This window comes from Coffea arabica, chromosome 7e (assembly GCF_036785885.1).
Source record: "Coffea arabica cultivar ET-39 chromosome 7e, Coffea Arabica ET-39 HiFi, whole genome shotgun sequence".
NCBI classification, from domain to species: domain Eukaryota; kingdom Viridiplantae; phylum Streptophyta; class Magnoliopsida; order Gentianales; family Rubiaceae; genus Coffea; species Coffea arabica.
The window spans coordinates 44,374,112-44,398,409 of record NC_092323.1 but is presented as its reverse complement, the minus strand read 5'-3'; the positions used below and the strand labels follow the sequence as shown (position 1 = coordinate 44,398,409).

General features: G+C 54.2%; 1 long non-coding RNA gene across 1 annotated transcript; it reads right to left on the bottom strand.

The window, feature by feature from the left end:
* Positions 1-23,629: 23,629 nt before the first annotated feature.
* On the bottom strand, positions 23,630-24,298 carry LOC113690080 (uncharacterized). Its single transcript, XR_011818576.1, has 2 exons — positions 24,059-24,298; positions 23,630-23,826 (listed from the first exon to the last, which is right to left on the bottom strand). It is a non-coding gene; the product is annotated as an uncharacterized lncRNA (long non-coding RNA).

The following is a 24,298-nucleotide window of genomic DNA, read 5'->3' as shown; positions in this document are numbered from 1 at the left end:
TTTTTTTTGTATGAACTCCTCCTTTGTAAATAGACTCTTTGTGGACTGAATAGACTTTTGTTTCTTCTATATTCAGCAAAATTTTTCATTCATGTCTTTCTTATCATGCTGTCTAAATACACTTGCGCGAACAGACCACGGGCTAGCGCGCGAACTGACTTCCAAATAGTTCATATATTTGCACGAAAAGATAGGACCATGCGCGACCAAACAACTCAGGTTATGTATGGACAGAGTGAGTGAGTTTTAATGAAAGAGCCTCATACTCGAACTCGTTATTGGAGGTCCTGAAGTCGAACCTCAAGGCGCAAGTCAATTTTTCCCCCGTAGGGCTGATTAGGGGGGGTCCAACTCCACACCCTTGCTTGATACTCTATCACTATACGATGTCCAGGTTGGGATGGCCTGTCCAGCAACCTCCTTGGTTTCTTCGGCCTGTACAGCCTCTCCGATCTGTTTGGCCTCTGCAGCTTCTCCGACCTGCTCGGCCTCGGCTGATCTCTCGGCTTGTGTGACCTCGGCAGCCTCTCCGGCCTGTTTGGCCTCAGCTGTCTCTGGTCAGCTCGGCCTCGACTGCTCTTGCGGCCTGTATGACCTCGGCAGCCTCTCCGACCTGCTCGACCTCAGCTGCATATCTGGCCAGCTCGGCCTTGGCTGATCTCTCGGCTCGTGTGACCTCGGCAGCCTCTCCGGCCTGTTTGGCCTCAGCTGTGTCTCTGGTCAGCTCGGCCTCAACTGCTCTTACAGCCTGTATGACCTCGGAAGCCTTCCCGGCCAGCTCGGCCTCATCTGCGTCTCCGGCCAGCTCGGCCTCGGCTGAACTCTCGGCTCGTGTGACTTCGGCAGTTTCTCCGGCCTGTTTGGCCTCAACTGTGTCTTTGGTCAGCTCGGCCTCAACGGCTCTCACGGCCTACTTGACCTAGGCAGTTTCTCCTGTTCACCCTTCAAGCGATTCGCTTCCACTGCATTAGCCCTTTCGTGAGCTCGGTCCAACATCTCCCGAACTGATTTGGGAGGTCTCTCCACGAACTCGGTATATAGTCTCTGTTTGCGCAGTCCGTTGATGAAGGCAGCCATGACGACCTTATCATCCCGATCCCGGACCTGGAGGGACTCGTTGTTGAATCGGACCATGTACTCACGCAGCGATTCCTCGGGCTTTTGCTGAACTGTCATCAGGTGAGCAGTACTCTTGGAAAAAGGCTCGTGACGAAATGAACTGAGATGAGAACAGTCGTGCGAGCTGGGTAAAAGACCGGATCGACCTGGGGGGAATTCCCTGGAACCACTGCCGGGCCCTTCCTTCTAGGAACATCGGGAAGGTCTTGCACCTGACCGCATCCACGGCCGTTTGTAGGCGCATCTGCGTCATGAACACGAACAGGTGGTCTTCCGGATCCGTAGTTGCGTCGTAAGATTTCATGTTTGGAATTTTGAACTTTGCGGGCAGTTGGTAGTCCTCGATATCGACCGTGAAGGGGGAAGCAATGTGCCTGTCCGCCTCAGGGTCCAGCAGTAGGTCCAGCTCGTCCTGCACCTGTTGTCGCCCCTTCAGGGGGGAGAGCCTCCGGACGGGCTCCGGGTGTTCAGCTCGGGAGTTCTTGTGCGAGGGTTCTCCGACCTCGACCTGCTCACGCGTAAGTTCCCGGCGCGCCCGCTTGGCCCCGGGCTCGGGACTCCCGGTTCGGGACTCTGACATGTCGGCTTCCTGGACCTTAGGTTCTTTGTTCAGATGACCTTCCGACTGCCCTTTGAGGTAGTTCATGATAGCCTCAAAGGTGGGCAGGTTTTCCGCCACCGTCTGAACCAGCTGTTCAGGCGGGATTCGTGAGGGCCCCGCCCCTTTTTCTCCAGGTGTTGGACCTCGAGAGGAGTTTTGGGGGCCACTTCGCTCGGTCCCCTTGGATCCGCCAGCGTTCCTCTGCGACCTAGTCTTCGGCATGTTTTTCGCGAAAAAAGAGAATACGTGTTCCCACAGACGGCGCCAATTGATGCGACTGCCAAAAACCAGATCCGAGCTGAGCTGCTGCGAGCTGAACGAGCTGGTCAGGGACGAGCTGATGGGAGGAAAGCCAGCGAACTGAGCTCAGTCCTGGAAAGCGATCCGAGCTGTGCTGCTGCGAGCTGAGAGGGAGCGAGCAGGTGAGCTGGCGAGGTGAGCGAGCCGACCTGCAAATGGACAGACGGCGGGCCGAGCTGAGCCGCTACAAACCGAGCTGGTTGGGAGCCGCCGAGCTGAGAAGGGAAGACCGAGCAGAATGCCCTGCGAAGAAAGAACGACGGCGGGACTAGAGTCCCTGGAATAGCTCCGACGGTCAAGTCAGTAGAGCTCAAGAGTAGAACAACAGTAGAGAGTACTGTAGATGGCGTACCTTGTGTCGTCTTGTGGCGCTGTATATATAGGCTTTAATGGGTAGTAGTTTCCATATAGGAGTCAAAGTCCCCTTAGGGTTCGGAGTCCTTCTAGGGTTTCGTATGACAACCCCTAAAGGTCCGGAGGCGGCGGCCCATCAGGCCCACTTCATGGAGAGGCGGCGGCTACGGCTGAGCTGACCTCCCTCTATTCCGAGCTGCTCTACCCGAGCTGACATGTGGCATCCGTAGATTAGTTGGCCGAGCTGACAGGTTATCATGTCCGAACTGACACGTGGCTACGGGAAATTTGCCCCACTACACTAGCCCCCCTTTGAGTCTAGAGTCACTGGGGAGTCACGTGAGTCTAGACCAAGTTTCTTGGCGAAGAGTCAGTTCGGTGTGAGACCCATGATTCCACGATTGCGGCCCTTGCTCGAGTAACTTGTAAGACCGAACTGAGTAGGACCAGTTTTTTTTTTTTTTGTATGAACTCCTCCTTTGTAAATAGACTCTTTGTGGACTGAATAGACTTTTGTTTCTTCTATATTCAGCAAAATTTTTCATTCATGTCTTTCTTATCATGCTGTCTAAATACACTTGCGCGAACAGACCACGGGCTAGCGCGCGAACTGACTTCCAAATAGTTCATATATTTGCACGAAAAGATAGGACCATGCGCGACCAAACAACTCAGGTTATGTATGGACAGAGTGAGTGAGTTTTAATGAAAGAGCCTCATACTCGAACTCGTTATTGGAGGTCCTGAAGTCGAACCTCAAGGCGCAAGTCAATTTTTCCCCCGTAGGGCTGATTAGGGGGGGTCCAACTCCACACCCTTGCTTGATACTCTATCACTATACGATGTCCAGGTTGGGATGGCCTGTCCAGCAACCTCCTTGGTTTCTTCGGCCTGTACAGCCTCTCCGATCTGTTTGGCCTCTGCAGCTTCTCCGACCTGCTCGGCCTCGGCTGATCTCTCGGCTTGTGTGACCTCGGCAGCCTCTCCGGCCTGTTTGGCCTCAGCTGTCTCTGGTCAGCTCGGCCTCGACTGCTCTTGCGGCCTGTATGACCTCGGCAGCCTCTCCGACCTGCTCGACCTCAGCTGCATATCTGGCCAGCTCGGCCTTGGCTGATCTCTCGGCTCGTGTGACCTCGGCAGCCTCTCCGGCCTGTTTGGCCTCAGCTGTGTCTCTGGTCAGCTCGGCCTCAACTGCTCTTACAGCCTGTATGACCTCGGAAGCCTTCCCGGCCAGCTCGGCCTCATCTGCGTCTCCGGCCAGCTCGGCCTCGGCTGAACTCTCGGCTCGTGTGACTTCGGCAGTTTCTCCGGCCTGTTTGGCCTCAACTGTGTCTTTGGTCAGCTCGGCCTCAACGGCTCTCACGGCCTACTTGACCTAGGCAGTTTCTCCTGTTCACCCTTCAAGCGATTCGCTTCCACTGCATTAGCCCTTTCGTGAGCTCGGTCCAACATCTCCCGAACTGATTTGGGAGGTCTCTCCACGAACTCGGTATATAGTCTCTGTTTGCGCAGTCCGTTGATGAAGGCAGCCATGACGACCTTATCATCCCGATCCCGGACCTGGAGGGACTCGTTGTTGAATCGGACCATGTACTCACGCAGCGATTCCTCGGGCTTTTGCTGAACTGTCATCAGGTGAGCAGTACTCTTGGAAAAAGGCTCGTGACGAAATGAACTGAGCTGAGAACAGTCGTGCGAGCTGGGTAAAAGACCGGATCGACCTGGGGGGAAGTCCCTGGAACCACTGCCGGGCCCTTCCTTCTAGGAACATCGGGAAGGTCTTGCACCTGACCGCATCCACGGCCGTTTGTAGGCGCATCTGCGTCATGAACACGAACAGGTGGTCTTCCGGATCCGTAGTTGCGTCGTAAGATTTCATGTTTGGAATTTTGAACTTTGCGGGCAGTTGGTAGTCCTCAATATCGACCGTGAAGGGGGAAGCAATGTGCCTGTCCGCCTCAGGGTCCAGCAGTAGGTCCAGCTCGTCCTGCACCTGTTGTCGCCCCTTCAGGGGGGAGAGCCTCCGGACGGGCTCCGGGTGTTCAGCTCGGGAGTTCTTGTGCGAGGGTTCTCCGACCTCGACCTGCTCACGCGTAAGTTCCCGGCGCGCCCGCTTGGCCCCGGGCTCGGGACTCCCGGTTCGGGACTCTGACATGTCGGCTTCCTGGACCTTAGGTTCTTTGTTCAGATGACCTTCCGACTGCCCTTTGAGATAGTTCATGATAGCCTCAAAGGTGGGCAGGTTTTCCGCCACCGTCTGAACCAGCTGTTCAGGCGGGATTCGTGAGGGCCCCGCCCCTTTTTCTCCAGGTGTTGGACCTCGAGAGGAGTTTTGGGGGCCACTTCGCTCGGTCCCCTTGGATCCGCCAGCGTTCCTCTGCGACCTAGTCTTCGGCATGTTTTTCGCGAAAAAAGAGAATACGTGTTCCCACAGACGGCGCCAATTGATGCGACTGCCAAAAACCAGATCCGAGCTGAGCTGCTGCGAGCTGAACGAGCTGGTCAGGGACGAGCTGATGGGAGGAAAGCCAGCGAACTGAGCTCAGTCCTGGAAAGCGATCCGAGCTGTGCTGCTGCGAGCTGAGAGGGAGCGAGCAGGTGAGCTGGCGAGGTGAGCGAGCCGACCTGCAAATGGACAGACGGCGGGCCGAGCTGAGCCGCTACAAACCGAGCTGGTTGGGAGCCGCCGAGCTGAGAAGGGAAGACCGAGCAGAATGCCCTGCGAAGAAAGAACGACGGCGGGACTAGAGTCCCTGGAATAGCTCCGACGGTCAAGTCAGTAGAGCTCAAGAGTAGAACAACAGTAGAGAGTACTGTAGATGGCGTACCTTGTGTCGTCTTGTGGCGCTGTATATATAGGCTTTAATGGGTAGTAGTTTCCATATAGGAGTCAAAGTCCCCTTAGGGTTCGGAGTCCTTCTAGGGTTTCGTATGACAACCCCTAAAGGTCCGGAGGCGGCGGCCCATCAGGCCCACTTCATGGAGAGGCGGCGGCTACGGCTGAGCTGACCTCCCTCTATTCCGAGCTGCTCTACCCGAGCTGACATGTGGCATCCGTAGATTAGTTGGCCGAGCTGACAGGTTATCATGTCCGAACTGACACGTGGCTACGGGAAATTTGCCCCACTACACTAGCCCCCCTTTGAGTCTAGAGTCACTGGGGAGTCACGTGAGTCTAGACCAAGTTTCTTGGCGAAGAGTCAGTTCGGTGTGAGACCCATGATTCCACGATTGCGGCCCTTGCTCGAGTAACTTGTAAGACCGAACTGAGTAGGACCAGTTTTTTTTTTTTTTGTATGAACTCCTCCTTTGTAAATAGACTCTTTGTGGACTGAATAGACTTTTGTTTCTTCTATATTCAGCAAAATTTTTCATTCATGTCTTTCTTATCATGCTGTCTAAATACACTTGCGCGAACAGACCACGGGCTAGCGCGCGAACTGACTTCCAAATAGTTCATATATTTGCACGAAAAGATAGGACCATGCGCGACCAAACAACTCAGGTTATGTATGGACAGAGTGAGTGAGTTTTAATGAAAGAGCCTCATACTCGAACTCGTTATTGGAGGTCCTGAAGTCGAACCTCAAGGCGCAAGTCAATTTTTCCCCCGTAGGGCTGATTAGGGGGGGTCCAACTCCACACCCTTGCTTGATACTCTATCACTATACGATGTCCAGGTTGGGATGGCCTGTCCAGCAACCTCCTTGGTTTCTTCGGCCTGTACAGCCTCTCCGATCTGTTTGGCCTCTGCAGCTTCTCCGACCTGCTCGGCCTCGGCTGATCTCTCGGCTTGTGTGACCTCGGCAGCCTCTCCGGCCTGTTTGGCCTCAGCTGTCTCTGGTCAGCTCGGCCTCGACTGCTCTTGCGGCCTGTATGACCTCGGCAGCCTCTCCGACCTGCTCGACCTCAGCTGCATATCTGGCCAGCTCGGCCTTGGCTGATCTCTCGGCTCGTGTGACCTCGGCAGCCTCTCCGGCCTGTTTGGCCTCAGCTGTGTCTCTGGTCAGCTCGGCCTCAACTGCTCTTACAGCCTGTATGACCTCGGAAGCCTTCCCGGCCAGCTCGGCCTCATCTGCGTCTCCGGCCAGCTCGGCCTCGGCTGAACTCTCGGCTCGTGTGACTTCGGCAGTTTCTCCGGCCTGTTTGGCCTCAACTGTGTCTTTGGTCAGCTCGGCCTCAACGGCTCTCACGGCCTACTTGACCTAGGCAGTTTCTCCTGTTCACCCTTCAAGCGATTCGCTTCCACTGCATTAGCCCTTTCGTGAGCTCGGTCCAACATCTCCCGAACTGATTTGGGAGGTCTCTCCACGAACTCGGTATATAGTCTCTGTTTGCGCAGTCCGTTGATGAAGGCAGCCATGACGACCTTATCATCCCGATCCCGGACCTGGAGGGACTCGTTGTTGAATCGGACCATGTACTCACGCAGCGATTCCTCGGGCTTTTGCTGAACTGTCATCAGGTGAGCAGTACTCTTGGAAAAAGGCTCGTGACGAAATGAACTGAGCTGAGAACAGTCGTGCGAGCTGGGTAAAAGACCGGATCGACCTGGGGGGAAGTCCCTGGAACCACTGCCGGGCCCTTCCTTCTAGGAACATCGGGAAGGTCTTGCACCTGACCGCATCCACGGCCGTTTGTAGGCGCATCTGCGTCATGAACACGAACAGGTGGTCTTCCGGATCCGTAGTTGCGTCGTAAGATTTCATGTTTGGAATTTTGAACTTTGCGGGCAGTTGGTAGTCCTCAATATCGACCGTGAAGGGGGAAGCAATGTGCCTGTCCGCCTCAGGGTCCAGCAGTAGGTCCAGCTCGTCCTGCACCTGTTGTCGCCCCTTCAGGGGGGAGAGCCTCCGGACGGGCTCCGGGTGTTCAGCTCGGGAGTTCTTGAGCGAGGGTTCTCCGACCTCGACCTGCTCACGCGTAAGTTCCCGGCGCGCCCGCTTGGCCCCGGGCTCGGGACTCCCGGTTCGGGACTCTGACATGTCGGCTTCCTGGACCTTAGGTTCTTTGTTCAGATGACCTTCCGACTGCCCTTTGAGGTAGTTCATGATAGCCTCAAAGGTGGGCAGGTTTTCCGCCACCGTCTGAACCAGCTGTTCAGGCGGGATTCGTGAGGGCCCCGCCCCTTTTTCTCCAGGTGTTGGACCTCGAGAGGAGTTTTGGGGGCCACTTCGCTCGGTACCCTTGGATCCGCCAGCGTTCCTCTGCGACCTAGTCTTCGGCATGTTTTTCGCGAAAAAAGAGAATACGTGTTCCCACAGACGGCGCCAATTGATGCGACTGCCAAAAACCAGATCCGAGCTGAGCTGCTGCGAGCTGAACGAGCTGGTCAGGGACGAGCTGATGGGAGGAAAGCCAGCGAACTGAGCTCAGTCCTGGAAAGCGATCCGAGCTGTGCTGCTGCGAGCTGAGAGGGAGCGAGCAGGTGAGCTGGCGAGGTGAGCGAGCCGACCTGCAAATGGACAGACGGCGGGCCGAGCTGAGCCGCTACAAACCGAGCTGGTTGGGAGCCGCCGAGCTGAGAAGGGAAGACCGAGCAGAATGCCCTGCGAAGAAAGAACGACGGCGGGACTAGAGTCCCTGGAATAGCTCCGACGGTCAAGTCAGTAGAGCTCAAGAGTAGAACAACAGTAGAGAGTACTGTAGATGGCGTACCTTGTGTCGTCTTGTGGCGCTGTATATATAGGCTTTAATGGGTAGTAGTTTCCATATAGGAGTCAAAGTCCCCTTAGGGTTCGGAGTCCTTCTAGGGTTTCGTATGACAACCCCTAAAGGTCCGGAGGCGGCGGCCCATCAGGCCCACTTCATGGAGAGGCGGCGGCTACGGCTGAGCTGACCTCCCTCTATTCCGAGCTGCTCTACCCGAGCTGACATGTGGCATCCGTAGATTAGTTGGCCGAGCTGACAGGTTATCATGTCCGAACTGACACGTGGCTACGGGAAATTTGCCCCACTACACTAGCCCCCCTTTGAGTCTAGAGTCACTGGGGAGTCACGTGAGTCTAGACCAAGTTTCTTGGCGAAGAGTCAGTTCGGTGTGAGACCCATGATTCCACGATTGCGGCCCTTGCTCGAGTAACTTGTAAGACCGAACTGAGTAGGACCAGTTTTTTTTTTTTTTGTATGAACTCCTCCTTTGTAAATAGACTCTTTGTGGACTGAATAGACTTTTGTTTCTTCTATATTCAGCAAAATTTTTCATTCATGTCTTTCTTATCATGCTGTCTAAATACACTTGCGCGAACAGACCACGGGCTAGCGCGCGAACTGACTTCCAAATAGTTCATATATTTGCACGAAAAGATAGGACCATGCGCGACCAAACAACTCAGGTTATGTATGGACAGAGTGAGTGAGTTTTAATGAAAGAGCCTCATACTCGAACTCGTTATTGGAGGTCCTGAAGTCGAACCTCAAGGCGCAAGTCAATTTTTCCCCCGTAGGGCTGATTAGGGGGGGTCCAACTCCACACCCTTGCTTGATACTCTATCACTATACGATGTCCAGGTTGGGATGGCCTGTCCAGCAACCTCCTTGGTTTCTTCGGCCTGTACAGCCTCTCCGATCTGTTTGGCCTCTGCAGCTTCTCCGACCTGCTCGGCCTCGGCTGATCTCTCGGCTTGTGTGACCTCGGCAGCCTCTCCGGCCTGTTTGGCCTCAGCTGTCTCTGGTCAGCTCGGCCTCGACTGCTCTTGCGGCCTGTATGACCTCGGCAGCCTCTCCGACCTGCTCGACCTCAGCTGCATATCTGGCCAGCTCGGCCTTGGCTGATCTCTCGGCTCGTGTGACCTCGGCAGCCTCTCCGGCCTGTTTGGCCTCAGCTGTGTCTCTGGTCAGCTCGGCCTCAACTGCTCTTACAGCCTGTATGACCTCGGAAGCCTTCCCGGCCAGCTCGGCCTCATCTGCGTCTCCGGCCAGCTCGGCCTCGGCTGAACTCTCGGCTCGTGTGACTTCGGCAGTTTCTCCGGCCTGTTTGGCCTCAACTGTGTCTTTGGTCAGCTCGGCCTCAACGGCTCTCACGGCCTACTTGACCTAGGCAGTTTCTCCTGTTCACCCTTCAAGCGATTCGCTTCCACTGCATTAGCCCTTTCGTGAGCTCGGTCCAACATCTCCCGAACTGATTTGGGAGGTCTCTCCACGAACTCGGTATATAGTCTCTGTTTGCGCAGTCCGTTGATGAAGGCAGCCATGACGACCTTATCATCCCGATCCCGGACCTGGAGGGACTCGTTGTTGAATCGGACCATGTACTCACGCAGCGATTCCTCGGGCTTTTGCTGAACTGTCATCAGGTGAGCAGTACTCTTGGAAAAAGGCTCGTGACGAAATGAACTGAGCTGAGAACAGTCGTGCGAGCTGGGTAAAAGACCGGATCGACCTGGGGGGAAGTCCCTGGAACCACTGCCGGGCCCTTCCTTCTAGGAACATCGGGAAGGTCTTGCACCTGACCGCATCCACGGCCGTTTGTAGGCGCATCTGCGTCATGAACACGAACAGGTGGTCTTCCGGATCCGTAGTTGCGTCGTAAGATTTCATGTTTGGAATTTTGAACTTTGCGGGCAGTTGGTAGTCCTCAATATCGACCGTGAAGGGGGAAGCAATGTGCCTGTCCGCCTCAGGGTCCAGCAGTAGGTCCAGCTCGTCCTGCACCTGTTGTCGCCCCTTCAGGGGGGAGAGCCTCCGGACGGGCTCCGGGTGTTCAGCTCGGGAGTTCTTGAGCGAGGGTTCTCCGACCTCGACCTGCTCACGCGTAAGTTCCCGGCGCGCCCGCTTGGCCCCGGGCTCGGGACTCCCGGTTCGGGACTCTGACATGTCGGCTTCCTGGACCTTAGGTTCTTTGTTCAGATGACCTTCCGACTGCCCTTTGAGGTAGTTCATGATAGCCTCAAAGGTGGGCAGGTTTTCCGCCACCGTCTGAACCAGCTGTTCAGGCGGGATTCGTGAGGGCCCCGCCCCTTTTTCTCCAGGTGTTGGACCTCGAGAGGAGTTTTGGGGGCCACTTCGCTCGGTACCCTTGGATCCGCCAGCGTTCCTCTGCGACCTAGTCTTCGGCATGTTTTTCGCGAAAAAAGAGAATACGTGTTCCCACAGACGGCGCCAATTGATGCGACTGCCAAAAACCAGATCCGAGCTGAGCTGCTGCGAGCTGAACGAGCTGGTCAGGGACGAGCTGATGGGAGGAAAGCCAGCGAACTGAGCTCAGTCCTGGAAAGCGATCCGAGCTGTGCTGCTGCGAGCTGAGAGGGAGCGAGCAGGTGAGCTGGCGAGGTGAGCGAGCCGACCTGCAAATGGACAGACGGCGGGCCGAGCTGAGCCGCTACAAACCGAGCTGGTTGGGAGCCGCCGAGCTGAGAAGGGAAGACCGAGCAGAATGCCCTGCGAAGAAAGAACGACGGCGGGACTAGAGTCCCTGGAATAGCTCCGACGGTCAAGTCAGTAGAGCTCAAGAGTAGAACAACAGTAGAGAGTACTGTAGATGGCGTACCTTGTGTCGTCTTGTGGCGCTGTATATATAGGCTTTAATGGGTAGTAGTTTCCATATAGGAGTCAAAGTCCCCTTAGGGTTCGGAGTCCTTCTAGGGTTTCGTATGACAACCCCTAAAGGTCCGGAGGCGGCGGCCCATCAGGCCCACTTCATGGAGAGGCGGCGGCTACGGCTGAGCTGACCTCCCTCTATTCCGAGCTGCTCTACCCGAGCTGACATGTGGCATCCGTAGATTAGTTGGCCGAGCTGACAGGTTATCATGTCCGAACTGACACGTGGCTACGGGAAATTTGCCCCACTACACTAGCCCCCCTTTGAGTCTAGAGTCACTGGGGAGTCACGTGAGTCTAGACCAAGTTTCTTGGCGAAGAGTCAGTTCGGTGTGAGACCCATGATTCCACGATTGCGGCCCTTGCTCGAGTAACTTGTAAGACCGAACTGAGTAGGACCAGTTTTTTTTTTTTTTGTATGAACTCCTCCTTTGTAAATAGACTCTTTGTGGACTGAATAGACTTTTGTTTCTTCTATATTCAGCAAAATTTTTCATTCATGTCTTTCTTATCATGCTGTCTAAATACACTTGCGCGAACAGACCACGGGCTAGCGCGCGAACTGACTTCCAAATAGTTCATATATTTGCACGAAAAGATAGGACCATGCGCGACCAAACAACTCAGGTTATGTATGGACAGAGTGAGTGAGTTTTAATGAAAGAGCCTCATACTCGAACTCGTTATTGGAGGTCCTGAAGTCGAACCTCAAGGCGCAAGTCAATTTTTCCCCCGTAGGGCTGATTAGGGGGGGTCCAACTCCACACCCTTGCTTGATACTCTATCACTATACGATGTCCAGGTTGGGATGGCCTGTCCAGCAACCTCCTTGGTTTCTTCGGCCTGTACAGCCTCTCCGATCTGTTTGGCCTCTGCAGCTTCTCCGACCTGCTCGGCCTCGGCTGATCTCTCGGCTTGTGTGACCTCGGCAGCCTCTCCGGCCTGTTTGGCCTCAGCTGTCTCTGGTCAGCTCGGCCTCGACTGCTCTTGCGGCCTGTATGACCTCGGCAGCCTCTCCGACCTGCTCGACCTCAGCTGCATATCTGGCCAGCTCGGCCTTGGCTGATCTCTCGGCTCGTGTGACCTCGGCAGCCTCTCCGGCCTGTTTGGCCTCAGCTGTGTCTCTGGTCAGCTCGGCCTCAACTGCTCTTACAGCCTGTATGACCTCGGAAGCCTTCCCGGCCAGCTCGGCCTCATCTGCGTCTCCGGCCAGCTCGGCCTCGGCTGAACTCTCGGCTCGTGTGACTTCGGCAGTTTCTCCGGCCTGTTTGGCCTCAACTGTGTCTTTGGTCAGCTCGGCCTCAACGGCTCTCACGGCCTACTTGACCTAGGCAGTTTCTCCTGTTCACCCTTCAAGCGATTCGCTTCCACTGCATTAGCCCTTTCGTGAGCTCGGTCCAACATCTCCCGAACTGATTTGGGAGGTCTCTCCACGAACTCGGTATATAGTCTCTGTTTGCGCAGTCCGTTGATGAAGGCAGCCATGACGACCTTATCATCCCGATCCCGGACCTGGAGGGACTCGTTGTTGAATCGGACCATGTACTCACGCAGCGATTCCTCGGGCTTTTGCTGAACTGTCATCAGGTGAGCAGTACTCTTGGAAAAAGGCTCGTGACGAAATGAACTGAGCTGAGAACAGTCGTGCGAGCTGGGTAAAAGACCGGATCGACCTGGGGGGAAGTCCCTGGAACCACTGCCGGGCCCTTCCTTCTAGGAACATCGGGAAGGTCTTGCACCTGACCGCATCCACGGCCGTTTGTAGGCGCATCTGCGTCATGAACACGAACAGGTGGTCTTCCGGATCCGTAGTTGCGTCGTAAGATTTCATGTTTGGAATTTTGAACTTTGCGGGCAGTTGGTAGTCCTCAATATCGACCGTGAAGGGGGAAGCAATGTGCCTGTCCGCCTCAGGGTCCAGCAGTAGGTCCAGCTCGTCCTGCACCTGTTGTCGCCCCTTCAGGGGGGAGAGCCTCCGGACGGGCTCCGGGTGTTCAGCTCGGGAGTTCTTGAGCGAGGGTTCTCCGACCTCGACCTGCTCACGCGTAAGTTCCCGGCGCGCCCGCTTGGCCCCGGGCTCGGGACTCCCGGTTCGGGACTCTGACATGTCGGCTTCCTGGACCTTAGGTTCTTTGTTCAGATGACCTTCCGACTGCCCTTTGAGGTAGTTCATGATAGCCTCAAAGGTGGGCAGGTTTTCCGCCACCGTCTGAACCAGCTGTTCAGGCGGGATTCGTGAGGGCCCCGCCCCTTTTTCTCCAGGTGTTGGACCTCGAGAGGAGTTTTGGGGGCCACTTCGCTCGGTCCCCTTGGATCCGCCAGCGTTCCTCTGCGACCTAGTCTTCGGCATGTTTTTCGCGAAAAAAGAGAATACGTGTTCCCACAGACGGCGCCAATTGATGCGACTGCCAAAAACCAGATCCGAGCTGAGCTGCTGCGAGCTGAACGAGCTGGTCAGGGACGAGCTGATGGGAGGAAAGCCAGCGAACTGAGCTCAGTCCTGGAAAGCGATCCGAGCTGTGCTGCTGCGAGCTGAGAGGGAGCGAGCAGGTGAGCTGGCGAGGTGAGCGAGCCGACCTGCAAATGGACAGACGGCGGGCCGAGCTGAGCCGCTACAAACCGAGCTGGTTGGGAGCCGCCGAGCTGAGAAGGGAAGACCGAGCAGAATGCCCTGCGAAGAAAGAACGACGGCGGGACTAGAGTCCCTGGAATAGCTCCGACGGTCAAGTCAGTAGAGCTCAAGAGTAGAACAACAGTAGAGAGTACTGTAGATGGCGTACCTTGTGTCGTCTTGTGGCGCTGTATATATAGGCTTTAATGGGTAGTAGTTTCCATATAGGAGTCAAAGTCCCCTTAGGGTTCGGAGTCCTTCTAGGGTTTCGTATGACAACCCCTAAAGGTCCGGAGGCGGCGGCCCATCAGGCCCACTTCATGGAGAGGCGGCGGCTACGGCTGAGCTGACCTCCCTCTATTCCGAGCTGCTCTACCCGAGCTGACATGTGGCATCCGTAGATTAGTTGGCCGAGCTGACAGGTTATCATGTCCGAACTGACACGTGGCTACGGGAAATTTGCCCCACTACACTAGCCCCCCTTTGAGTCTAGAGTCACTGGGGAGTCACGTGAGTCTAGACCAAGTTTCTTGGCGAAGAGTCAGTTCGGTGTGAGACCCATGATTCCACGATTGTGGCCCTTGCTCGAGTAACTTGTAAGACCGAACTGAGTAGGACCAGTTTTTTTTTTTTTTGTATGAACTCCTCCTTTGTAAATAGACTCTTTGTGGACTGAATAGACTTTTGTTTCTTCTATATTCAGCAAAATTTTCATTCATGTCTTTCTTATCATGCTGTCTAAATACACTTGCGCGAACAGACCACGGGCTAGCGCGCGAACTGACTTCCAAATAGTTCATATATTTGCACGAAAAGATAGGACCATGCGCGACCAAACAACTCAGGTTATGTATGGACAGAGTGAGTGAGTTTTAATGAAAGAGCCTCATACTCGAACTCGTTATTGGAGGTCCTGAAGTCGAACCTCAAGGCGCAAGTCAATTTTTCCCCCGTAGGGCTGATTAGGGGGGGTCCAACTCCACACCCTTGCTTGATACTCTATCACTATACGATGTCCAGGTTGGGATGGCCTGTCCAGCAACCTCCTTGGTTTCTTCGGCCTGTACAGCCTCTCCGATCTGTTTGGCCTCTGCAGCTTCTCCGACCTGCTCGGCCTCGGCTGATCTCTCGGCTTGTGTGACCTCGGCAGCCTCTCCGGCCTGTTTGGCCTCAGCTGTCTCTGGTCAGCTCGGCCTCGACTGCTCTTGCGGCCTGTATGACCTCGGCAGCCTCTCCGACCTGCTCGACCTCAGCTGCATATCTGGCCAGCTCGGCCTTGGCTGATCTCTCGGCTCGTGTGACCTCGGCAGCCTCTCCGGCCTGTTTGGCCTCAGCTGTGTCTCTGGTCAGCTCGGCCTCAACTGCTCTTACAGCCTGTATGACCTCGGAAGCCTTCCCGGCCAGCTCGGCCTCATCTGCGTCTCCGGCCAGCTCGGCCTCGGCTGAACTCTCGGCTCGTGTGACTTCGGCAGTTTCTCCGGCCTGTTTGGCCTCAACTGTGTCTTTGGTCAGCTCGGCCTCAACGGCTCTCACGGCCTACTTGACCTAGGCAGTTTCTCCTGTTCACCCTTCAAGCGATTCGCTTCCACTGCATTAGCCCTTTCGTGAGCTCGGTCCAACATCTCCCGAACTGATTTGGGAGGTCTCTCCACGAACTCGGTATATAGTCTCTGTTTTCGCAGTCCGTTGATGAAGGCAGCCATGACGACCTTATCATCCCGATCCCGGACCTGGAGGGACTCGTTGTTGAATCGGACCATGTACTCACGCAGCGATTCCTCGGGCTTTTGCTGAACTGTCATCAGGTGAGCAGTACTCTTGGAAAAAGGCTCGTGACGAAATGAACTGAGCTGAGAACAGTCGTGCGAGCTGGGTAAAAGACCGGATCGACCTGGGGGGAAGTCCCTGGAACCACTGCCGGGCCCTTCCTTCTAGGAACATCGGGAAGGTCTTGCACCTGACCGCATCCACGGCCGTTTGTAGGCGCATCTGCGTCATGAACACGAACAGGTGGTCTTCCGGATCCGTAGTTGCGTCGTAAGATTTCATGTTTGGAATTTTGAACTTTGCGGGCAGTTGGTAGTCCTCAATATCGACCGTGAAGGGGGAAGCAATGTGCCTGTCCGCCTCAGGGTCCAGCAGTAGGTCCAGCTCGTCCTGCACCTGTTGTCGCCCCTTCAGGGGGGAGAGCCTCCGGACGGGCTCCGGGTGTTCAGCTCGGGAGTTCTTGTGCGAGGGTTCTCCGACCTCGACCTGCTCACGCGTAAGTTCCCGGCGCGCCCGCTTGGCCCCGGGCTCGGGACTCCCGGTTCGGGACTCTGACATGTCGGCTTCCTGGACCTTAGGTTCTTTGTTCAGATGACCTTCCGACTGCCCTTTGAGGTAGTTCATGATAGCCTCAAAGGTGGGCAGGTTTTCCGCCACCGTCTGAACCAGCTGTTCAGGCGGGATTCGTGAGGGCCCCGCCCCTTTTTCTCCAGGTGTTGGACCTCGAGAGGAGTTTTGGGGGCCACTTCGCTCGGTCCCCTTGGATCCGCCAGCGTTCCTCTGCGACCTAGTCTTCGGCATGTTTTTCGCGAAAAAAGAGAATACGTGTTCCCACAGACGGCGCCAATTGATGCGACTGCCAAAAACCAGATCCGAGCTGAGCTGCTGCGAGCTGAACGAGCTGGTCAGGGACGAGCTGATGGGAGGAAAGCCAGCGAACTGAGCTCAGTCCTGGAAAGCGATCCGAGCTGTGCTGCTGCGAGCTGAGAGGGAGCGAGCAGGTGAGCTGGCGAGGTGAGCGAGCCGACCTGCAAATGGACAGACGGCGGGCCGAGCTGAGCCGCTACAAACCGAGCTGGTTGGGAGCCGCCGAGCTGAGAAGGGAAGACCGAGCAGAATGCCCTGCGAAGAAAGAACGACGGCGGGACTAGAGTCCCTGGAATAGCTCCGACGGTCAAGTCAGTAGAGCTCAAGAGTAGAACAACAGTAGAGAGTACTGTAGATGGCGTACCTTGTGTCGTCTTGTGGCGCTGTATATATAGGCTTTAATGGGTAGTAGTTTCCATATAGGAGTCAAAGTCCCCTTAGGGTTCGGAGTCCTTCTAGGGTTTCGTATGACAACCCCTAAAGGTCCGGAGGCGGCGGCCCATCAGGCCCACTTCATGGAGAGGCGGCGGCTACGGCTGAGCTGACCTCCCTCTATTCCGAGCTGCTCTACCCGAGCTGACATGTGGCATCCGTAGATTAGTTGGCCGAGCTGACAGGTTATCATGTCCGAACTGACACGTGGCTACGGGAAATTTGCCCCACTACACTAGCCCCCCTTTGAGTCTAGAGTCACTGGGGAGTCACGTGAGTCTAGACCAAGTTTCTTGGCGAAGAGTCAGTTCGGTGTGAGACCCATGATTCCACGATTGTGGCCCTTGCTCGAGTAACTTGTAAGACCGAACTGAGTAGGACCAGTTTTTTTTTTTTTTGTATGAACTCCTCCTTTGTAAATAGACTCTTTGTGGACTGAATAGACTTTTGTTTCTTCTATATTCAGCAAAATTTTCATTCATGTCTTTCTTATCATGCTGTCTAAATACACTTGCGCGAACAGACCACGGGCTAGCGCGCGAACTGACTTCCAAATAGTTCATATATTTGCACGAAAAGATAGGACCATGCGCGACCAAACAACTCAGGTTATGTATGGACAGAGTGAGTGAGTTTTAATGAAAGAGCCTCATACTCGAACTCGTTATTGGAGGTCCTGAAGTCGAACCTCAAGGCGCAAGTCAATTTTTCCCCCGTAGGGCTGATTAGGGGGGGTCCAACTCCACACCCTTGCTTGATACTCTATCACTATACGATGTCCAGGTTGGGATGGCCTGTCCAGCAACCTCCTTGGTTTCTTCGGCCTGTACAGCCTCTCCGATCTGTTTGGCCTCTGCAGCTTCTCCGACCTGCTCGGCCTCGGCTGATCTCTCGGCTTGTGTGACCTCGGCAGCCTCTCCGGCCTGTTTGGCCTCAGCTGTCTCTGGTCAGCTCGGCCTCGACTGCTCTTGCGGCCTGTATGACCTCGGCAGCCTCTCCGACCTGCTCGACCTCAGCTGCATATCTGGCCAGCTCGGCCTTGGCTGATCTCTCGGCTCGTGTGACCTCGGCAGCCTCTCCGGCCTGTTTGGCCTCAGCTGTGTCTCTGGTCAGCTCGGCCTCAACTGCTCTTACAGCCTGTATGACCTCGGAAGCCTTCCCGGCCAGCTCGGCCTCATCTGCGTCTCCGGCCAGCTCGGCCTCGGCTGAACTCTCGGCTCGTGTGACTTCGGCAGTTTCTCCGGCCTGTTTGGCCTCAACTGTGTCTTTGGTCAGCTCGGCCTCAACGGCTCTCACGGCCTACTTGACCTAGGCAGTTTCTCCTGTTCACCCTTCAAGCGATTCGCTTCCACTGCATTAGCCCTTTCGTGAGCTCGGTCCAACATCTCCCGAACTGATTTGGGAGGTCTCTCCACGAACTCGGTATATAGTCTCTGTTTTCGCAGTCCGTTGATGAAGGCAGCCATGACGACCTTATCATCCCGATCCCGGACCTGGAGGGACTCGTTGTTGAATCGGACCATGTACTCACGCAGCGATTCCTCGGGCTTTTGCTGAACTGTCATCAGGTGAGCAGTACTCTTGGAAAAAGGCTCGTGACGAAATGAACTGAGCTGAGAACAGTCGTGCGAGCTGGGTAAAAGACCGGATCGACCTGGGGGGAAGTCCCTGGAACCACTGCCGGGCCCTTCCTTCTAGGAACATCGGGAAGGTCTTGCACCTGACCGCATCCACGGCCGTTTGTAGGCGCATCTGCGTCATGAACACGAACAGGTGGTCTTCCGGATCCGTAGTTGCGTCGTAAGATTTCATGTTTGGAATTTTGAACTTTGCGGGCAGTTGGTAGTCCTCAATATCGACCGTGAAGGGGGAAGCAATGTGCCTGTCCGCCTCAGGGTCCAGCAGTAGGTCCAGCTCGTCCTGCACCTGTTGTCGCCCCTTCAGGGGGGAGAGCCTCCGGACGGGCTCCGGGTGTTCAGCTCGGGAGTTCTTGTGCGAGGGTTCTCCGACCTCGACCTGCTCACGCGTAAGTTCCCGGCGCGCCCGCTTGGCCCCGGGCTCGGGACTCCCGGTTCGGGACTCTGACATGTCGGCTTCCTGGACCTTAGGTTCTTTGTTCAGATGACCTTCCGACTGCCCTTTGAGGTAGTTCATGATAGCCTCAAAGGTGGGCAGGTTTTCCGCCACCGTCTGAACCAGCTGTTCAGGCGGGATTCGTGAGGGCCCCGCCCCTTTTTCTCCAGGTGTTGGACCTCGAGAGGAGTTTTGGGGGCCACTTCGCTCGGTCCCCTTGGATCCGCCAGCGTTCCTCTGCGACCTAGTCTTCGGCATGTTTTTCGCGAAAAAAGAGAATACGTGTTCCCACAGACGGCGCCAATTGATGCGACTGCCAAAAACCAGATCCGAGCTGAGCTGCTGCGAGCTGAACGAGCTGGTCAGGGACGAGCTGATGGGAGGAAAGCCAGCGAACTGAGCTCAGTCCTGGAAAGCGATCCGAGCTGTGCTGCTGCGAGCTGAGAGGGAGCGAGCAGGTGAGCTGGCGAGGTGAGCGAGCCGACCTGCAAATGGACAGACGGCGGGCCGAGCTGAGCCGCTACAAACCGAGCTGGTTGGGAGCCGCCGAGCTGAGAAGGGAAGACCGAGCAGAATGCCCTGCGAAGAAAGAACGACGGCGGGACTAGAGTCCCTGGAATAGCTCCGACGGTCAAGTCAGTAGAGCTCAAGAGTAGAACAACAGTAGAGAGTACTGTAGATGGCGTACCTTGTGTCGTCTTGTGGCGCTGTATATATAGGCTTTAATGGGTAGTAGTTTCCATATAGGAGTCAAAGTCCCCTTAGGGTTCGGAGTCCTTCTAGGGTTTCGTATGACAACCCCTAAAGGTCCGGAGGCGGCGGCCCATCAGGCCCACTTCATGGAGAGGCGGCGGCTACGGCTGAGCTGACCTCCCTCTATTCCGAGCTGCTCTACCCGAGCTGACATGTGGCATCCGTAGATTAGTTGGCCGAGCTGACAGGTTATCATGTCCGAACTGACACGTGGCTACGGGAAATTTGCCCCACTACACTAGCCCCCCTTTGAGTCTAGAGTCACTGGGGAGTCACGTGAGTCTAGACCAAGTTTCTTGGCGAAGAGTCAGTTCGGTGTGAGACCCATGATTCCACGATTGTGGCCCTTGCTCGAGTAACTTGTAAGACCGAACTGAGTAGGACCAGTTTTTTTTTTTTTTGTATGAACTCCTCCTTTGTAAATAGACTCTTTGTGGACTGAATAGACTTTTGTTTCTTCTATATTCAGCAAAATTTTCATTCATGTCTTTCTTATCATGCTGTCTAAATACACTTGCGCGAACAGACCACGGGCTAGCGCGCGAACTGACTTCCAAATAGTTCATATATTTGCACGAAAAGATAGGACCATGCGCGACCAAACAACTCAGGTTATGTATGGACAGAGTGAGTGAGTTTTAATGAAAGAGCCTCATACTCGAACTCGTTATTGGAGGTCCTGAAGTCGAACCTCAAGGCGCAAGTCAATTTTTCCCCCGTAGGGCTGATTAGGGGGGGTCCAACTCCACACCCTTGCTTGATACTCTATCACTATACGATGTCCAGGTTGGGATGGCCTGTCCAGCAACCTCCTTGGTTTCTTCGGCCTGTACAGCCTCTCCGATCTGTTTGGCCTCTGCAGCTTCTCCGACCTGCTCGGCCTCGGCTGATCTCTCGGCTTGTGTGACCTCGGCAGCCTCTCCGGCCTGTTTGGCCTCAGCTGTCTCTGGTCAGCTCGGCCTCGACTGCTCTTGCGGCCTGTATGACCTCGGCAGCCTCTCCGACCTGCTCGACCTCAGCTGCATATCTGGCCAGCTCGGCCTTGGCTGATCTCTCGGCTCGTGTGACCTCGGCAGCCTCTCCGGCCTGTTTGGCCTCAGCTGTGTCTCTGGTCAGCTCGGCCTCAACTGCTCTTACAGCCTGTATGACCTCGGAAGCCTTCCCGGCCAGCTCGGCCTCATCTGCGTCTCCGGCCAGCTCGGCCTCGGCTGAACTCTCGGCTCGTGTGACTTCGGCAGTTTCTCCGGCCTGTTTGGCCTCAACTGTGTCTTTGGTCAGCTCGGCCTCAACGGCTCTCACGGCCTACTTGACCTAGGCAGTTTCTCCTGTTCACCCTTCAAGCGATTCGCTTCCACTGCATTAGCCCTTTCGTGAGCTCGGTCCAACATCTCCCGAACTGATTTGGGAGGTCTCTCCACGAACTCGGTATATAGTCTCTGTTTTCGCAGTCCGTTGATGAAGGCAGCCATGACGACCTTATCATCCCGATCCCGGACCTGGAGGGACTCGTTGTTGAATCGGACCATGTACTCACGCAGCGATTCCTCGGGCTTTTGCTGAACTGTCATCAGGTGAGCAGTACTCTTGGAAAAAGGCTCGTGACGAAATGAACTGAGCTGAGAACAGTCGTGCGAGCTGGGTAAAAGACCGGATCGACCTGGGGGGAAGTCCCTGGAACCACTGCCGGGCCCTTCCTTCTAGGAACATCGGGAAGGTCTTGCACCTGACCGCATCCACGGCCGTTTGTAGGCGCATCTGCGTCATGAACACGAACAGGTGGTCTTCCGGATCCGTAGTTGCGTCGTAAGATTTCATGTTTGGAATTTTGAACTTTGCGGGCAGTTGGTAGTCCTCAATATCGACCGTGAAGGGGGAAGCAATGTGCCTGTCCGCCTCAGGGTCCAGCAGTAGGTCCAGCTCGTCCTGCACCTGTTGTCGCCCCTTCAGGGGGGAGAGCCTCCGGACGGGCTCCGGGTGTTCAGCTCGGGAGTTCTTGTGCGAGGGTTCTCCGACCTCGACCTGCTCACGCGTAAGTTCCCGGCGCGCCCGCTTGGCCCCGGGCTCGGGACTCCCGGTTCGGGACTCTGACATGTCGGCTTCCTGGACCTTAGGTTCTTTGTTCAGATGACCTTCCGACTGCCCTTTGAGGTAGTTCATGATAGCCTCAAAGGTGGGCAGGTTTTTCGCCACCGTCTGAACCAGCTGTTCAGGCGGGATTCGTGAGGGCCCCGCCCCTTTTTCTCCAGGTGTTGGACCTCGAGAGGAGTTTTGGGGGCCACTTCGCTCGGTCCCCTTGGATCCGCCAGCGTTCCTCTGCGACCTAGTCTTCGGCATGTTTTTCGCGAAAAAAGAGAATACGTGTTCCCACAGACGGCGCCAATTGATGCGACTGCCAAAAACCAGATCCGAGCTGAGCTGCTGCGAGCTGAACGAGCTGGTCAGGGACGAGCTGATGGGAGGAAAGCCAGCGAACTGAGCTCAGTCCTGGAAAGCGATCCGAGCTGTGCTGCTGCGAGCTGAGAGGGAGCGAGCAGGTGAGCTGGCGAGGTGAGCGAGCCGACCTGCAAATGGACAGACGGCGGGCCGAGCTGAGCCGCTACAAACCGAGCTGGTTAGGAGCCGCCGAGCTGAGAAGGGAAGACCGAGCAGAATGCCCTGCGAAGAAAGAACGACGGCGGGACTAGAGTCCCTGGAATAGTTCCGACGGTCAAGTCAGTAGAGCTCAAGAGTAGAACAACAGTAGAGAGTACTGTAGATGGCATACCTTGTGTCGTCTTGTGGCGCTGTATATATAGGCTTTAATGGGTAGTAGTTTCCATATAGGAGTCAAAGTCCCCTTAGGGTTCGGAGTCCTTTTAGGGTTTCGTATGACAACCCCTAAAGGTCCGGAGGCGGCGGCCCATCAGGCCCACTTCATGGAGAGGCGGCGGCTACGGCTGAGCTGACCTCCCTCTATTCCGAGCTGCTCTACCCGAGCTGACATGTGGCATCCGTAGATTAGTTGGCCGAGCTGACAGGTCATCATGTCCGAACTGACACGTGGCTACGGGAAATTTGCCCCACTACAGAGTCATTGATTGAACAACTACGCAGAAGCAGCGGATTAATTATCCACAACATGGAACTAAATAAATCTGACCCTACTCACAAAATGAAGCAATTCATTGAGCTTATGACTTGGATGGGGCTTTTGAGTTTTCACATTTAATGGCCTTAAACTGAGCCCTGGATAAAGTACATTGGAAGTTGGATCAAGTGACCGAGGAAGAACGTGTCTGAATAAAAAGTAATGACTTTGCAAATAATATGTCATTCAAAGGCAAGATGAAAAAAACACTTGCAGGACTGCATGTTTCCCCTTCTTTCAATATTGTGGAGCTCAAGAACACTTGTTGCTCATATTAGAAGTTACATCTCCTTCCAGAGAACCAAAAGCATTTCTCAATGGAGTATTGACATTCATAGGTTGGTTAATGTTTCAAGCAATAATCCAAAGAGGTATGCAAGAAAAAGGAGACTACTTAGAGTAGCTTTATGTTTACCTGCATTAAGACCACAGCAATAGCATCAGCAGTAGGTGCGATGGGGCGAAAATAACCAGGGAAAGAAGTTGCTAAAATCATAACAATTGTGGTGATTACAGGAAGATCACAATTTTGAATTCCAAAAAATCTGGTAAGAGAAGTGGAAGCCTTGCATATAGCGAAGGAAACAGCCAGTGATGTACCCATCTGCAGCACTGGTAATTTGCTTGCAGAATCGGACGGCAAATCTGTAGTAGCATCTGCCACAAAAATAGCAGTGACAAAAAGAATCATTCTAGCATTGATGTTAGGGACATCATATTGGGTTAGAGAAAATATGAAATGAATAGAAAATGACGAGGTTCCACTTCATATGATGATGATAAATCCAGAGGAATGTAGCAACAGTCAGCATACAGAAGTTTTTTTTTTTGTAAAAAGAACTACTCATTCACTTTTAAGATCAAACTATACGTAAGTATAAGGTCTTCCAGTCTCAAGCCTCATCACATAAATCACCATGTAATACAATCTGTTTTGATAAAATTTGTTACGAATCAAGACATCTAAATTAATTAAGCAAGTAAACTGCGAATATAAATTTTCACAAAACTCCATCTTAGCATAGTCCATTTTGAAAAATTATACCTAATAGTGGACTCCCTTCGGATGCAGGCTGAAGCTCAACAATTTCCTGTCCAGGATTTGAATTTTTTATTACGGAAACCTTGGTTCGACGAAATTTAACCCTTTGAGTGTTGGAAACTCTAACAAACTCCATGCTTTTTGCAAAACCCAGTCCATTTTCCCTGCTCTTTAGACCTGTAAAAGAAGCCGGAACTGCTCCCGTCGCCATTTTATCTCCAAAGTCTGAACCTTTTCCCCTCCTAAACCATCAAAACAAAGGAACTCCATTACTTTTAGCCCAAAAATTTACCTTGCGCTCAATTAAACATGTAAAACCCATTAAATTCTGTAAAATGGTTTTTATTTGAAACTTAAAATCAAGCTTAAAACAATCAAATTCACAGAAACCTTCAACCCCACAAAAGAAGCTTGCATCAAAAATAACTTCAGCAGTAGAATTCAGCAAAGGACAGCTGCTGAGAAAAAACTTACCAGAATCTGAAAAAACTGTGCTAAATAGCTAATCAAAAAAATGTATGATTTTAAGACAAAGCCCCTCTTATTATGAAGCTTGATTCCGTTGGAGATGGAAGAATCAAGAGGGGGAAAAAGGACAGTAAAGTTTGGTGGTTGGAGGAGTTTTGAGAGGAGGAAAAATCAGCAACGGGTTTCAGACAAATTTGGAGGCTTGGACTGTACTTATATTATTCAGTAGAGTTGGAGGGAAGCTTT